Raw genomic sequence first — 16116 nt, 5'->3', positions numbered from 1 at the left:
CCAGTTTATCCGCCCCCGGGTCTGGGAACTGAACGGCTCCCCCAGGGGTGAGGTGACTGTGCTGCTTCTTGGATGCCTGGGTCCCATCCCGTGTCCTGCCCCCCACCTGAAGTTGGCTGGGTCTCAGCCCAGTCCTGGTATTCCTTCCTCGTGAAAGCCAAATCACTCACAATCCTTTGTATCAGGAGTCTGCTGTGCCAAGTTACCCTCAATCCTTTGCACCAGAGTCCTGTGGTACCCAACTACACATGATCCTTTGCATGGCGGTCCTGCTCTAGCCAGATACCCACAGTCCTTTGCAACTGGTTCTTGCTATCCCATGTCACTCCTTGTGGGGGCTGAGAGCGCTGAAGATGCCCCCTAGGTGAGAACACTCCTGTCCCTCATGCCTGGGTCCCATCCCCCACAGGCACTGAGTGCTGCGGTGCCCCCTAGGGGTGAATGCCCTGTGCTGCCGTCCCGGACGCCTGGGTCCCATTCCCTATCCTACGCCTCACGCACCTGCCATCTTCTTCCTGCAGAGGGGGATGAGCAGCAGCAGCAGAGCCAGAGCCGTGGCAGCCCCACCGCACCCAGCCACCAGGGGGACGGGCAGAGACCAGGCTGGTAAAAGGAGGGGATGAGTTAACAGCCAGGAACAAGGGGTGGCAGCGTCTGGGGACCCACTAACTGCTCCAGACCCCAGGTAGGGTAGGGGAGAATCTGGGCCCTCCCCTTTAAGGAGGGATTTTTTGCCTGCCAGATGCTTTTGGTACCGCCCATGATGAAATACTCCCAGCTGGCATCAGGCTCAGGTACTGCACCCTTGGGGCTACATGTGGTTCTGTCACCCCCCCAACACATGCTGTGTCTTGGCTCTAGGGTCTCCCCCAGGGTAGCAGGTGTTGGGGTGCTGGGGTTATTGCGGGATGCGATTACAGCCCTCACTTGTCACAGTGATGTTCACAGCCTGGCTCCTGGGGGATGGGATCCACCTGCCACTCATGTTCGCCTCATACCCACAGCTGAATTTCCCGGTGTTATTGGGACCAGCATGTGGGATGCTGAGCACAGAGTTCATAAAGCTGGTGCCAGGCTCCATGGTGCTGATCTCAGACCCTGTGTCCCCAGAGACGATCTCAGCTCCATCTTTGCAGAAGTGAAACCTCCTCTTGCTGGTGTCCCTGGGGGCCGTGCAGGTGATGAGCAGGGGGAGCCCTTCGCTCACCACTCCGGATGGGGGATCCACGCTCAGTACTGGCTGTGGAGGGGGATCTGAGGGGAGCAGGACAGGGGAGAGGTCAACAAAGAAACCACAGTGCTGAGTGTGGGAAAAGGCCAGCTATACTGTATAATGGGCACCGGGGCAGCAGAGCGTGGGGGTAGGAAGGGGCGGCTATACTGTATAATGGGCACTAGGGGGCAGCAGAGGGTGGGGTGGGGAAGGGGCAGCTATACTTTATAATGGGCACTAGGGGAAGCAGAGGGTGAGGAAGGGGCAACTATACTGTATAATGGGCACAAGGGGGCAGCAGAGGGTGGGGGTGGGGAAGGGGCAGCTATACTATATAATGGGCACTAGGGGCAGCAGAGGGTGGGGGTGGGGGATGGGTGGCTATACTGTATAATGGGCACTAGGGGCAGCAGAGGGTGGGGGTGGGGAAGGGGCGGCTATACACTATAATGGGCACTAGGGGCAGCAGAGGGTGGGGGCGGGGAAGGGGCAGCTATACTGTATAATGGGCAGTAAGGCAGCAGGGGGCGGGGGAGGGCTGTCTATAATGTAGAAAGGCTCTGTGGGTGTCCGTACCAGTCACTCTCAGTGGCACCGGCTCGCTGGGGTGTGAGCGGAGGTGACGCCCGTGGAGCTCTGTGTTGTACCCACACTGGCAGATCCCGCTGTCACTGGGGTTGATGTTCATGGGGAACCGGGGCCCCAGTTGCTCTCGAAGTGCCTCCCCATCTCTCAGCACCCAGTGAGCCTGGGGGACGTAGGGCCCAGCAGAGACGACGCACTCGGCTGTCACTGTCTCCCCCGTCACGTAGAGTGGGAGGGGTGGGATGAGCCGCAAGGACGGGGTGGCCAGCGCTGGGAGCACGGAGATGGAGACGGGGTCACTGGCGTGGGAAGTCAGTGCCCTCCCCTGGATCAGGTCCACGTAGGTGCAGGAGAAGGACTGGGTGGTGTTTCTGGTGTTGTTGGCTTGAAGATCCATCCGCCAAGATGAGGCATTTCCCAGCGAGGATCCTAGGGGTGTCTTGTTCTGGTAAAACCTGTACTGCACCGGGGGAGCACCAGGGGGAGCCAAGCAGTTAATTTCCACCCTGTCTCCAGCCACATAGGCCGGATAGTCCGGAGACAGGGACACCGAGGGCTTCCTGGGGGGATCTGGGGGAGAAACGTGCATCAGTCTCAGCCTCCTGCCCCAGAGGGTCTCCAAGCAGCCCAGCGGGGAGTGGGGGACAGCAGGTCTTTGTCCCCCTAGCTCCTGCCAGAGTCTGGTCCAAGGCATCCCACCCCCAATGGTCAGAAACCTTCTCCCCATGGCCAGTCCCCAGCGAGCCCAGCCCAGCTCATCTCATCCCCTTTGTTCTCTTGCCTCCTTGGCTGTCATCGCTTGGCCCCTCCCGGGTGCAGGGGTGATAGGGTGCAAGGGAGCCATGAGTTGGGGTGTGGGGAAAAAGGGGATGGAGTGCAGGGGCGATGGGAATTGGGGTGCAGGGGATGTGGTGCAGGGGGACAGTGTGCAGGGGAACAGGGGTGTTTGGAGCAGGGGGACAGGGTGCCGGTGCAAAGAGGGACAGGGTGAAGATGGATGGGGTACAGGGGCGCAGAGGGAGGGGTGTCAGAGACCAGACCGAACTCACCTGTCACGGACACGGAGACAGGCCGGCTCTCCCCGGATGGCACCTCTCGCCCAGTGCGCAGTGTCCAGTACACACAGACGTACAGTCCGGCCATCCCCGTCTCAGCCCCGAGCTCCAGCTGGGCGTCCCCAGTCAGCTCAGGGACCCCGTCAGCGATCAGCCCCCCTCGCTGCCTGTAGAATCTGTATCTGGCCACCGCCTCGCCCCAGGGAGCCGAGCACCTGAGGGTCACCTGCTCCCCTGGGATGTACACGGGGTGTGGGGCAGCCAGAGTGAGCCAGGGGGCTGGGGGTGGCTCTGGGGTAAACGGAGAGAATGGGGCGGGGGAGAGGAAAAAAGACAGCTCAGATGAGACCCCCCCAGCTCATAGCCAGTGAGCCCAGAGACCGGGCCCTGCCCCCAGTGAGTCTGTGCCCCCAACACTCCCCCTTTATCCCCATTTGGCCCCTGCAGCCCAGCTTGAATGGGAGCTGTTGGGGTGGCTCCTACAAGCATGAGGGCAGCGCGTGGAGCTTCCCTGGCCACCCGTATACCTAGGGGCTGCAGGAATCTGGTGGCCACTTCCTAGGAGCTGTGGTAAATGCCGCTGGGACCCCCCCATCTGCACAGGGAGAAAGCAAGTGAGGGTGCGGGAGAGCAAGCGACAGAGGGAGGGAGCGAACGGGGGGGTCTCTGGTGCTACAGCCCCACCACTGATTTTTGGGGATGAGCCACAGCTTGCTGGAAGGACGGATGGAGAGCTCACGAGGGGGAACCCATGCAGCCCCTGGGTACCACCCGCTCTCCCCGACGGCACCCAGCGGGAGAGCCTCACCCATCACACGTATGGCGATGGGCTGGCTAAGCCCCGAGGGGAGCTCTCGTCCGGACCCCCTGCTCCAGTACTGGCAGGTGTACGGTCCTTCGTCCCCCACCGCAGCCAGAATCTCCAGCCGGGGTCCCCCCCGGGGTGATGGCAGCTCCACAGAGCTCTGCTCCGGCCGTCGCTTGTAGAATCTGTAGCCTGTCACTTCCTGGGCCCCAGGAGCCGAGCAGCTGAGGTTGAGCCGTTCCCCTGGGAGATACACGGCATGCGGGGGGTCCAGCAAGAGTGTGGGAGTTGGCGGGGGGGCTGGAAGAGAGGTCAAAGGGGACGAGTTCAGTGTGGAACCAAGGTCCAGGGTTTTAGGGGTGGGGATTGACCGAGGGGCGCGGGGGCTTCTCCATCCCTGGCCATGTTTCAATCCAGCCGGGTGGGTTTCTGAGGGGATCTGCTCTAGTCCCCCAGGGACTAGTTTGGGGAGCTCCCTGTGCAGATGGGGGGGGGGCCCTTCTGGCTTTTGATCTGTGATTCCTGGCCCAGAGCTCCCACCCCAGCCTGTGAAATGCCCCACAGGGTGGCACAGGCCCCAGAGACCCCAATGGGGACAGCATCCCCCAACCCAGCTCAGTTTCAGATCACTTGGACTCCTCAGGGGGCTGTATGGAGGTCAATACCCCCCCCCCAGGAGCTGTAGGAACTGGCATCCTGCTGGAGAGGGGATCTCCCCATAACACATGTCCCAGGAGTCAGAGGGGGCACACGGAGCTCACCTGTGACAGTGATGGAGACGGGGCGGCTGTCCAGGGACTGGATCTTCCGCCCGGATGGGCGTATCCAGTACGTACAGGTGTACGACCCAGAGTCCTCCGGCCTCGTGATGCTCAGGGTGTGGGCATTGCTGCTCCTGGATGTGATCCTCCATCCCCCGTCTCTGGAGAACCGGAATCCGGCAGCCACCGGCGCCCCCCGTGGAGGGGAGCACGTGAGTGTGACAGACTCTCCGGGGAGGTAAATGGGGTGTGGGGGGCTCAGGGAGAGGGACGGAGCTTCCGGGGGGGCTGAAAGAGAGAGGAACAATCCTTCGCCTTCAGTGTCCACCGCAGAGCTCTCAGCACTGTACACTGAACCTGCTGGGATAATCACTGGGCCCCATCATGATCCACATCAGCCTTGCTGAGCCGGTCTGGCCCCCTCTTTTCCCTCCCCTTTGATCGGCCCCACCAGCCCTGTCTCCCCTGGGTGAGGGTAACAAACAGCCCTTTTTATACCCGACCAAAGGGCACTCACCCTGCACGGTTATATAGACCTTGTCACTCTGCATGGATGGGATCTCCTGCCCAGACTCCTTTCTCCAGTACTGGCAGGTGTAGGGCCCCTGATTCCCCGTCTCGGGCCTGAGTTCCAGCCAGGCTGCCCCGCGGGGAGATGGGAGCTCCTCCGGGGTCTGGTCCCCTCTTCCCCTGTAGAATCTGTATCCAGTCACTGCCTCGCCCCTGGGAGTTGAGCAGCTGAGGTTAACACGCTCCCCCTGGTAATACACAGGGTACTGGGAGCCCAGAGAGAGTGTGGGGGGCGGCAGGGGGCCTGGAACTGAGGCAGAAGGAGAGACAGCTGTGGGAGGGAAAAAGGGGCTGGTGAGATCCTGAAAACAGTGATAAAAAACAGCCACATTTCCCTGCCCGCTGCGCTCCCCCAGCCTGGGAAACAGCACACGGGAGGTAACTCACAGAACAGATCATCCCTCACCACCCCAACATATCCCGCTATGTCTGGGGGCTGCAGTACCTCCTGATGCCACTGGGGGTATCCTGGTGGGGCTGGGGCTGCAGTACTGCCTGCTGCCACTGGGGGGTCCTGGTGGGGCTGCGGGCTGGAAAGCTGCCTGCTGTCACTGGGGGCTGGAGCAGAAGGGAGGGTATTGGTGGGTTTTGGGGGGTCTCTGTCATCTGCAGCCCCATCATTTATCTAGGGCACCAGGTGGTGCTTGCTGGCTTGAGAGACCCCAGCAGAGACCTCCCAGCCCCCTTGCCCCTCATGCCAGGAGAAGGTGGCATCACCGGTCACTGTGATGGAGATAGGGTGGCTCTTGGGGGATGGGCTTTCCTGGCCATCCTGCTCTACCCAGTACTGGCAGGTGTAGGTGCTGGCCTACTCCAGGCCGAGCCGGGGTATCTGGTAACTGCGGGAGGACTGGGGGGCGGCCCCTAGAGTGCACATGGATGTTATACCATAGAAGAACCAGAATCCAGGCACCCGGTCTGCAGGGGGGCCAAGCACGTCAGGGTGATGGAGGATCCAGCCTGGTACCGGGGACCCAGCAGGTGCAGCCACAGAGTTGCTGTAAGGTTTCCTCAGGCACAGAGGAGTCTGGAGAGTGTGTGTGTGGGAGGTGCGGTGGGGGGGGTGGGATGTGGGGTTAGATCTATGGGCACAGAGGGGGTGTGGGCAGAGCTTAGATCCAAGGCAGACACCCCAAGCCCAGCAGGCAGGGTCAACCCGGATCTCCACCCAGCGTCCGAGCTCTCCATCCCAGTCTCCCCCCGGCTCCCAGGGGCCCCTTCCTCCTGGATGGGCTTTGAACTCACGACCTGCGGGTGGTGCCAGGTCCAATGGTGACAGCCTGGCACCCAGTTAGTGCCTCAGCCCACAGTCTGCAGTCCTGGCACGGCTCCCCCAGGACGAGGGTCCCAGCTGTTTGCTGGCTGGGGGATGGAGAAATCTCCAGGGTCTGTCTGTGCCCAGCATCCTCAGGAGAGAGTCTGCTCATCCCAGGCCTCTGTCACAACCCAGTGGCCCCCTCCCTCAGGGGGTCCCCTGGGGAGGCAGATCAGCATTGTATGCTGCTAACACTGTTACAAGCATTTCAAGGCATTTTGGGAAGGGTTAAAGGGTTAAAGGTATGAATGCGGAACGAAGGCCGGAGCGGGAGGAAAGGAGAAAGGAATGGGTTAACTTGATGTTCCAGCTACACCTGAAGATAAGGAGCTGACTCCAGCCCAAGGCCATTGCACACACTCTACTACCTGCCAAGAAAGAAGGGGGGAGTCCAAATCCCCCCTCCCCCCCGACCAGCCATGAGAAAGGAGAGTGGCTGAACAAATTTCAGGGGCCACGAAAAGGAGTGAGACAACAAGGTCAATGAGGGAAAAATAACCGTCTCACAGATGCCGGTGTGTTTTGGAGAAAGCTGAGAAGGCCACAGAAAGCCAGTTTGGACTGGTACAAAGAGCACCAGGAACAGAGGGCCCTGAACGAAAACACCCCAAAAGAACCCAGGACTTAAAAACCCTCCCGAGAGCCAAAGCAATTCGGAGATCACAGCGGACCCCAGACGACCTGGGCCCAGGCCAAAACTCACATTTACCCCTCCCCCTCTTCTTTTTCCATCACACCCAGGCTTGGCCAGCCTCGGGTCGTGCGTGTGTGAGTATGAAAGTGGGTTAGCGGTTGGGGCACTAATACTTTCTTCCCTCCTCCGAGTGACGTGGGGAGCACCCTGCACTCTCCGCTGTTATTTTATTATTTTATTAATAAAGCTTTAAAATTCAGTCAATTGGTGTGTTTCGTCATCTGCTCCTCAACAGATCCTGAGGCCTCAGCCTGATCACCTGATGCCTCAGGCAGATTGATAACGAAGTCTGTCACACCTGGCTCTGCTGGGAGGGCCCCACCCCACGGCCCCACCCCACGGCCCCACCCCATGACCTGGGAGTCCCAGAGAAGGAGCCGACTCAGGGCCTGTGGTCAGAAGAGACAGCTCGAGAGAGACATGAGAAATGGGGGGAGGGGACAAGCGATGGCACCCCCCAGTCACCAAGTTCCCCCCATGGGGTCGTATTGAAGCTGGTGTCCCCTAAAGGGGAAAGGCCCCGATTCCCCCCCCCACCCCCAAGCCAGCCAGTCCCCTCTTTCCAACGACACCCACAGACCCCCGGCACAGACCAGGGGATGAACTGGGTCCCTCGGTCCCGTCAGACGACACCAGCCAGGGGAGGAGCTGCAGCCAGGCTGTAAGAGAGGAGACAAGAGGGGGGTGAGAGCTCTGGGGTGGGACGGGTGATGGGGGGAGGAGTGAGGGGTGTGGGGCAAAGGACTATGGATACTGGATTTACAGACCTTCCTGGTATGTTATGGGGAGGAGGGGAAAGAAAGAAAGAAAGATTGATTCAGTGAATGGGGCCGGGGCTGGACGTCAGGACACCTGGGCTCTGGTCGCACTAGAGCTGGGCCTGGGAACATCTCAGGTTTGACAGTCTGTCAGTGGGTTGCAGGCCGGGCTCCTGGCAGGCTGCAGGGGATCCCGGGCTCTTAGGCCAGGCCTTCCCGCTGCCTGCCGGGGAACCAGCCAGGCAGGACCTGGAGCCCGGGAACCCTGGGGGCAGAGCCCGGCACATGGCAGGGCCCCCAGACCCTGGCAGCTGCTGGGTGAAACTGACACAATTCTTGTCAGTTTTACTGTCTGTATTCACAAGAGGAGCCCTGATCCGTGTCTGTTCAGAGCTCAGCACAACAGGGGTGGGGTGGGGCTGATCGCGGCGGGGATCTGGGCAGCGCTTGGCCTAACGGGGCCTGTTGCTCTACGAAAGAACACACTTTAGCTCCGTGCTGCAGCTCCCTGCACAGCAGCTCTCACAGTGCTGCAGGACAATGGGGAAACTGAGGCAGGGCCTCACCCAGTGGAGAATAACCAACAGCTGAGCTAGAGCCTGAAGGGGGCACCAGCCCCCACAAGCTTGAGGAAGGGGCCGCTGCCTTTGGGAGCAGGGAAAAGCCCCAGGGAGGGGGACCCAGGTGGGTGTGAGAGTCTGCCTGTGTGGAACTGAACATGTTGAAAACAGTTAAACTCTGAGGAACCCAGGCATCTGAGGTGCGGAGAGCTGATGGAGGGAGAGAGAGAATGAGACAGGGACCGAAGAAGGAGGGCAGAAGGGAAGGGGGGGAGCGAGGCAGGGAGCTGAAGGAGAGGGGAAGGGGGGGGAAGGAGGCAGGGAGCTGCAAGAGGGGGGCAGAGGGTGACTCGGAGGGAAAGAACCGACACAGAGGAAATCAAACAGGGGCCAAAGGAGGGGAGCAGAGGGTGTTACCTAGCAGCTCTGTGCTCTGGGGTAACCAGGGCGCAGTACCCAGCCTGTCTGACTCATGAAAGACACCCCCCCCCGCCTCTGCTTGAACCAAATCTGCATCAGAAGAAAGACTTACAGAAAGCAATGGAAAGGCCATGGGAGACACCCCTAAACCCCTGGGATAAGGGGGACAGGACTAAGGAAACTCCCCTGACCTTATTTGCATGGAAGATGGGACAAGGAGGCATCTCCATTAGCTCCAGAATGGAGAACAGAGATTCTAAGGCAAGAACCACACACTCTGAGACCAGCAAAACAGGGAAGCACTGCATGATGAGGGATCTCTGCTCCAGATGTTAATGAACCCAATGCCTGCATACACCCATTCCAGTAGTTATCAGACAAAATACTGAAGCTCCCTAATTGCATTGTGAGCTCCCACCAAGGAACACCCCCTAGCCAGGAATGATCAGCTCCCATGTCTAGCCTGAACAAAACTACTTTGGTATCTCCCTTGTTTACACATAAACAAATCTAGTGTCTCCCTTGAATCATTGTTGTTTCCCTACAAAACCCTGTTCCCATGCTCAAGTAAGTGCTCTGATCCCTGAATCCAAAACCTGCATCAGTTCCACTGGGACTTCATCTTCTCCTGACTGATCGTGCTGGGGGCTCTGTCTGTCTCCAGCACTCTGGACACTCAGCCACCACCACCACCTGGGACCCCCGATCGATTCAAGCTTCATGGAGCGGTGAGAACCCATCTCTCTCTCTCTCTCTCTCTCAGTATAGCCTTCTGACCTTGACGTGTGTGATCAGTTATCGTTTTCTAAACCCGACTCTTATAATCAAGTTTAAATTAGATTTAATATTATCACTGTTTTGTTTGTTTGGCTCCCCTATGGTTATTACCTGGCAATAAATAACTCTCATGATTAAGCTGGTGGCTTCTCTCTCTTTCTGTCTCTCTCTCCTTTCATGGGTGGTTTTTTTTTGGTTTCCTCATTCGCTCTGCAGCAACGCTCCTCGTACCTAAGCTAAAGATCCTGGCAGTGCTCAAAAATCCTGTGGGGTTTGCTCATCAAGGGGGTTACTGCCAGAACAACTGTAACGTGAGTGGGGATAGGGACATGCTGAACCTGGGATGTATGAGGGTGGGAGCTTGGAAGTGCTGCTCGACCCAGCCTGCTGAGTCCAGGGACATATAAGGGGTCAGCTTGGGAGTGCAGATTAACCCGGCCCTCTCAGACGTGCTCTGCTGGGTTTGTGTGTGTGTGTGTGTGTGTGAGTGTGTGTCTGGTTCTGGGGCTGGAAGAACCCAGCCCTGGGGAACCTAGGTCCTGCAGGATCACTCCTTTGGGAGGGGACTTGCAGCAGGGAGAAGTAGAGCTCTGTATGAGAACACAAGTGACACAAGCAGCATATTAATAGAAGTACAGAACCACCACCAGTAACCCTAATAAACGTGTGTACCCCAAAGTAACAGGCAAAGCTGGTAACAAAGGTGACTAGGAGAGAAAGAACAGACACAGAGGGGATGTGACAGGAAAGAGGAGGCGTGCGGAGATCGCGTGGGATTTATTTATTGTTTTGCAGACACAGTCCGGTCCAGCCAAGCCACAGGTTCTTATCAGCCACACTCAAGGCGCAAAGACCTGCAGGAAACAGAGTCATTTTACAGCCCTCGCCGACCTGTGTGCTGGTTTGGGGGACGGAAATAGAGCGGAAGAGGGAGACAAGAGTGAATAGGCCGGGGTGGGGTTAGGGGGGATGCGTGTGGGTGGGAGCAAGAGATGGAGAGAGAGATTGGAAGTGGGCGACAGAGGAAAAAGACAGAAACAAATTGTAGAGAGAGACAAAGAGCAGAGAGTGAACAAGGCAGGGGCTGAAGGAGGGGAGCACAGAGGAAGGGGGGAGCGAGGCAGGGGCCGAAGGAGGGGGGAAGAGGGGAAGGGGGAATGAGGCAGGGGCTGAAGGAGGGGGCAGAGGGGAAGGGGAACCAAGGGAGGAGCTGAAGCCGGGTGGGGGGTGTCACTCACCCAGCAAAGGGAGAAGGACAGTTAGCTCCATACTGGGTTGAACTGGATGAGGCTGGGAGCTGCATCCCCGGCGCCCAGACCTGCCTCTCTGCTGACAGCAGCCGGGGCACTGGGGCCACTCTCAGTGCAGCAACAGGAAGTGCTGTCTGAGGGACACAACCACCACCCCGCCCCAGCACCAAGGTGTCAAGTGCTGCGGGCTTAGAGCCAGGCCGACCACGGCCCAGCCTCGGGGCTCCCAGCATGCCTTGCAGCTACCAGCCGCTCTGCACTGCCCGCACTGACAGCTCCAGCCACACATAACACCACACAGGATGTCCCACCTGGGGCTGAGATGCATCCAGATCTGGGGTGGGGTGGCTGGGGAACAGCCACAGAGCGACACTGCCTAGAGCCCCCTCATTCCAGGGTAACAGACAGCACCCCCTGGTGCCACGCTGTGGCACTGAGGTCAGCACTGACTCCAGCGGGACCCCTGCCCCACTCCCCGCAGGAAGGGGCCCCCTGACGAGCCCCCCAGCCCCACCCCTGAAGCGCTGGGCAGGGTTTCTGTCCAGCCCCACTCCCCAGTTGCTGCGGCGTTTCCAGGAGCTGCTATTTGGGGCCCAGGGGCTGGGCTGTGGCCGGTGCAGTCCCCGTCCTGGGGACACGCCGAGGCCGGGCCGAGGGGACGTGGCTGTTACTGGAGCAGTAACAGACGCGGCCGACCTGAGAGCCGACCTCAAGCCACAGAGTTCAGCTGAGCCAGCTGCAGGCTCTGGGCGCCTGGTGCTGGGGAGGAGACCTGCTGCTAGTCACCCCTGTGCTGTCCACCTGGACCCCAAATAGCAGCTGCTGGAAATGCTGCAGGAAGTGGGGAGCGGGACTGGACTGAGTCCCTGCCCGGCGCTTTGGGGGAGGGGCTGGGGGGGGTTCGGCAGGTGGCACCATGCTGTGGGGAGTGGGGCAGGGGGCTCAGTAGGGGGCACTTTCCCCTTGGAGTCGGTGCCCCAGTGTCACGGACTCACAGATTGTGCCCACTCTTGGCCCCGTGCGGTCCATGGGGAGGTGCCCCTTTCAGTGAGACAGCACTTCCCAGGGGTCCACTCTCTCTCAGGGTTAGGCCCCTCCACCTCCTGGAGCCACACCTCTCTGAGCCTTTCCGTGTTTACATTGGCTTCAGTGGCTCCATGCTCAGAAGGGGCCCTGGCCTGCTCCACTTGCACTGTGCCCCGAGACCCCGCTGACTCCCCCCGCCCACCACTTGCTCCTCTTGGCCTGCCTGTGGGCTGGCCAAGGGCTCTTCTCCGCCCCCTGGCCCCACCTCCCTGCTCCTCTCATCCCCCTGGCCCGACCCCACTGCACCTCCGGCCAGCGGCGTATTATCGCCTAAGCCAACAAGGCCTAGGCCCAGGGTGGCAAATTTGCTGGGGCAGCAAATTTGCTTGCGCCCCCTCCCCAACTCCACCCCTTCCCCAAATCCTCGGTCCACCTCCTCCCCCAGGCATGCCACGCTTCCCTCCTTCCACCTCCCTCCCAGGCTTGCCACGTGAAAGCGCTGGGAGGGAGGGAGAGGCGAGTAGCGGCGCGCTCAGAGGAGGCGGAGCAGAGGTGAGCTGGGGCCCGCGGGCGCGGGGAGTAATGGGGGCAGAGGAACCGCTCCCCGCCCCAGCTCACCTCTGCTCCACTGCCACCACCCCCCGAGCGTGCTGCAACTCCCCTTTTCCCCCCTCCCTCCCAGGCTTGCTGCGCGAAAGCGCTGGGAGGGAGGGAGGAGAAGCGAGTAGCAGTGCGCTCGGGGGATAGTGGAGGTGAGCTGGGGCCGGCAGGTGCAGGGAGTAACTCGGGGGGGGGGCTAGGGAACTACTCCCTGCCCCTGCTCACCTCCACTCCACCTCCACAATCCCCTGAGCATGCCACAACTCCCCTTCTCCCCCCTCCCTCCCAGGCTTGCCGTGGGGAGCGGAGGTGAGCTGGTGGGGGGGAGGGGCAGCAATTTTTTGTTAATCCGTCCCTGCCTCTGGCTCTGAGCAGTCTCTGCTTCCCACCACCTGTGGGGCCTCACTTGTCTCCGTGGAGCTGAGCCGCCTGGGACTGTCTCAGACAGTGTGGAGGGCTTGGCTGGGCCCCTCCAGACAAGTGCGTCTTGAGGGACCCCAGCTGCTGAAGGCCCTGGCCTGGCTGATCGCGCCACTCCTGAGGGGATGGAGCGATTCCTGGCCCTGGGACCAGCCCTGGCTGCACTACCGGCTCAGCCCGGCAGACAGTCACCTCCCAGCAGGGCTGGTGAGTGTGGCCGGGAGGCAGGGCATGGGGGAGTGGGTCTGTGGGGAGCATGGGGGGGTGCTGGGCTGTGAAGAGGTGGGGAGGATCTGTGTGTGTTGGGGCACGAGGGAGTGGGGGTTCTGTGGGGGGTGCTTGGCAGTTGTGGTGGGACTGTGAGCAGGGGTGGTGTTGTGCAGGATGCTGTGCATTTGTGGGTGGGTCTGGGGGGGTGCTGGGCATAGTGGGTCCGGGGGGGCTCTGGACATAGGGAGTCGGGGGGTGTTGGGTGGGGGGCTGTGTGGCGCAGCATAGGCCCACCCCCGAGGGGAAGGGGCATGCTGGCAGCTGAGGGCTGGGCAGGCCACTGTGTGTCTGGCATCTGCCGGTTTGTAAACAGTGCCCTCACATTGGGTGGTGCCATGCCCCACTGCCTCTGGCTGGCTCCTCGCTCAGGGGACTGACCTCCCCATGCTATGTTCCATTGCCTCCATGGGGGCCCACAAAAGGTTAATCTGGCCCTGTGTTCACCGTGAGCCCCCTGAGGGACTCCCCTCGCTCTGGACCCCCGGGGCCTCCACTCCCCAGAGGGAATAATGCCACCCTGTTCTCTAGACCGGAGTGACTCTCAGCCAGTGTAAAACAGGAGGTTTATTGAAAGTTGAACACAGCACAGGAAACTCTCAGGACCTCAGGCCTGGCCTCCCTCAGCACAGCACATCCCAGTCTCCCTGCATCGAGGTGGGCTCTGCCTGCTCCCCCTCTCCAGCTCCAAGCCCCCCTGCTTCCCAGCTGGGCATCTGATACCCCGGGCCCAAGCCCGGCCTCTGTCCATTGTCTTCTCTCCAAATAAACAGGGTCGTCTGGGCCTCTTCTCCCCTCTTCTGTCCTTTGGCCCCTCTGGCTGGAACCGGCTGGTCATGTCACTGGGGTCCTCTCTCTGCAGCCCTTTGTCCTCCCACTGGCCAGAACCGGCTGCGACTCCTGAGCTGGGCCTCCGGGTCCCCAGGTCGCCAGGTTACCAGTCACTGGGGTCTCCATTCTCCTGGCCATTGGCTGGGGTCCCAAGTTCCCTCTCCAGTCCTCTGTAACAACAAACTCCCTCTCCCCTCACCTCGTTAAACCAGTAACACCTGGGGAAACTGAGTCCCACCCCCTCTGCATGCAAACCATTGGAAAACAAGGAAAAAACGAAAATCCCCCACTTCGTCACTACGTCACACCCAACATGGCACTAGGGAGTGCCGCCTGCTACCCCGGAATGAGGGGGCTCTAGGCAGTGTTGCTCTGCAGCTGTTCCCCAGCCACCCCACGCCAGAGCTGGCTGCATTTCTGCGATACAGGATGTAACAGGATCTGACCCTGCCCAAAGTCCTCTCTGCTCACACTGGAGCTGTCTGTGTGGGCAGTGCAGAGCAGCTGGTAGCTGCAAGGCATGCTGGGAGCCCCGAGGCTGGGCTGTGGTCGGCCTGGCTCTGAGCCCGCTTGACACCTCAGTGCTGGGGTGGGGGTGGCTGTGTCCCTCAGACAGCACTTCCTCTCGCTGCACCGAGAGTGGCCCCAGCGGGACCCCGGCTGCTGTCAGCAGAGAGGCAGGGCCGGGCGCGGGGGATGCAGCTCCCAGACTCGTCCAATTCAACCCAGTATGGAGCTAACTGGCCTTCTCCCTGTGCTGGGTGAGTGACCCCCCCCAACCTGGCTTCAGCTCCTGCCTCGGTTCCTCCTTCCCCTCTGCCCGCCTCCTTCAGCCCCTGCTTCGTTCACTCTGCTCTTTGTCTCACTCTACAATTTGTTTCTGTCTTTTTCCTCTGTCGCCCACTTTCATTCTCTCTCCATCTCTTGCTCCCACTCAGACTCTTCACCCCTCCTGGACTGTGCCTGTGAAACAATAAAGAAACCCCACGCGACCTCCGCATGCCTCCTTTTTCCTGTCTCATCCCCTCTGTGTCTGTTCTTTCTCTCCACGTCACCCTCTGCCCCCCTCCTTCGGCCTCTGTCTCATTCCCTCTCTCCCTCCATCAGCTTTCCGCACCTCGGACGCCTGGGTTCCCCAGAGATTAACAGGACCGGAGTCTATTTGCAGCAGGTTCAGTTCCACATGGGCAGACTGCCAGGAGCCCGGCCTGCAACCCACTGACAGGCTGTCGAACCTGAGACGTTCCCAGGCCCAGCTCTGGTGGAACCAGAGACCAGGTGTCCTGACGTCCAGCCCCAGCCTGAGCCACTAACCCTCCTCCGTGTCCATCCGCGGCCCATCCGCCGACCCTCCTCCGTGTCCTGTCCCGTCCCAAGACACTGAATGAATCTTTCTTTCTTTCTTTCTTTCTTTCTTTCTTTCTTTCTTTCTTTCTTTCTTTCTTTCTTTCTTTCTTTCCCGTCCTCCCCATAACATACCATGATGGCCTGGAAATCCAGTATCCAGAGTCCTTTGCCGCACACCCCTCGATCCTGCCCCCCATCACTCGTCCCACCCCAGAGCCCTCACCCCCCTCTTGTCTCCTCTCTTACAGCCAGGCTGCAGATCATCCCCTGGTCTGTGAGTGGGGGTCTGTGCGTGGTGTTGTTGGAAGGTGGGGGCCTGGCTGTCTCAGGGGGTGGGAAATGGGCATGGGGCCTTTCCCCTCTGGGGGGCGCTGGCTCTCATAGGGCCCCTGGATGGGGGGAACTAAATGGCTGGGGAGGGGGGCGGTTGCTGCCTCTTGTCCCCTCCCCCACTTCCTGTGTCTCACTGGTGCTGTCTGCTCTCACCACAGACCTTGCGGGGGCTGCTCCCAGGCTGGGGCAGGGGCCTGGATCCTTCCCTGCAGAGCCAGGCCCCGGCGGAGCAGACTCTCTCCTGGGGCTATTGGGCACAGACAGACCCTGTGGGTCTCTCCATCTCCCGGCTCGCGCTTCCCAGCCTCGCCATATGGGGCCCCCCCGAGTCCACCCCTCTGCAGCCAGGGACAGGGCAGGGGGGAGCTCGGTGTGGGGCGGGGGGGCATTTGGGGCCCTGGGTCTCCAGAGGTGCCAGTCGTCCCTGGATCCCTGTGGAGACGGGGGAGATGGAGATGCTGCCGCTTGTCTGGGGGTCAGAAACCACCTGGGGTGATGGAGAGGGAGGGTGAAATGGGGGGAAAGAGGG

Source organism: Emys orbicularis, chromosome 12, assembly GCF_028017835.1.
Source record: "Emys orbicularis isolate rEmyOrb1 chromosome 12, rEmyOrb1.hap1, whole genome shotgun sequence".
NCBI classification, from domain to species: domain Eukaryota; kingdom Metazoa; phylum Chordata; order Testudines; family Emydidae; genus Emys; species Emys orbicularis.
Note: the sequence above shows the minus strand (reverse complement) of the source record.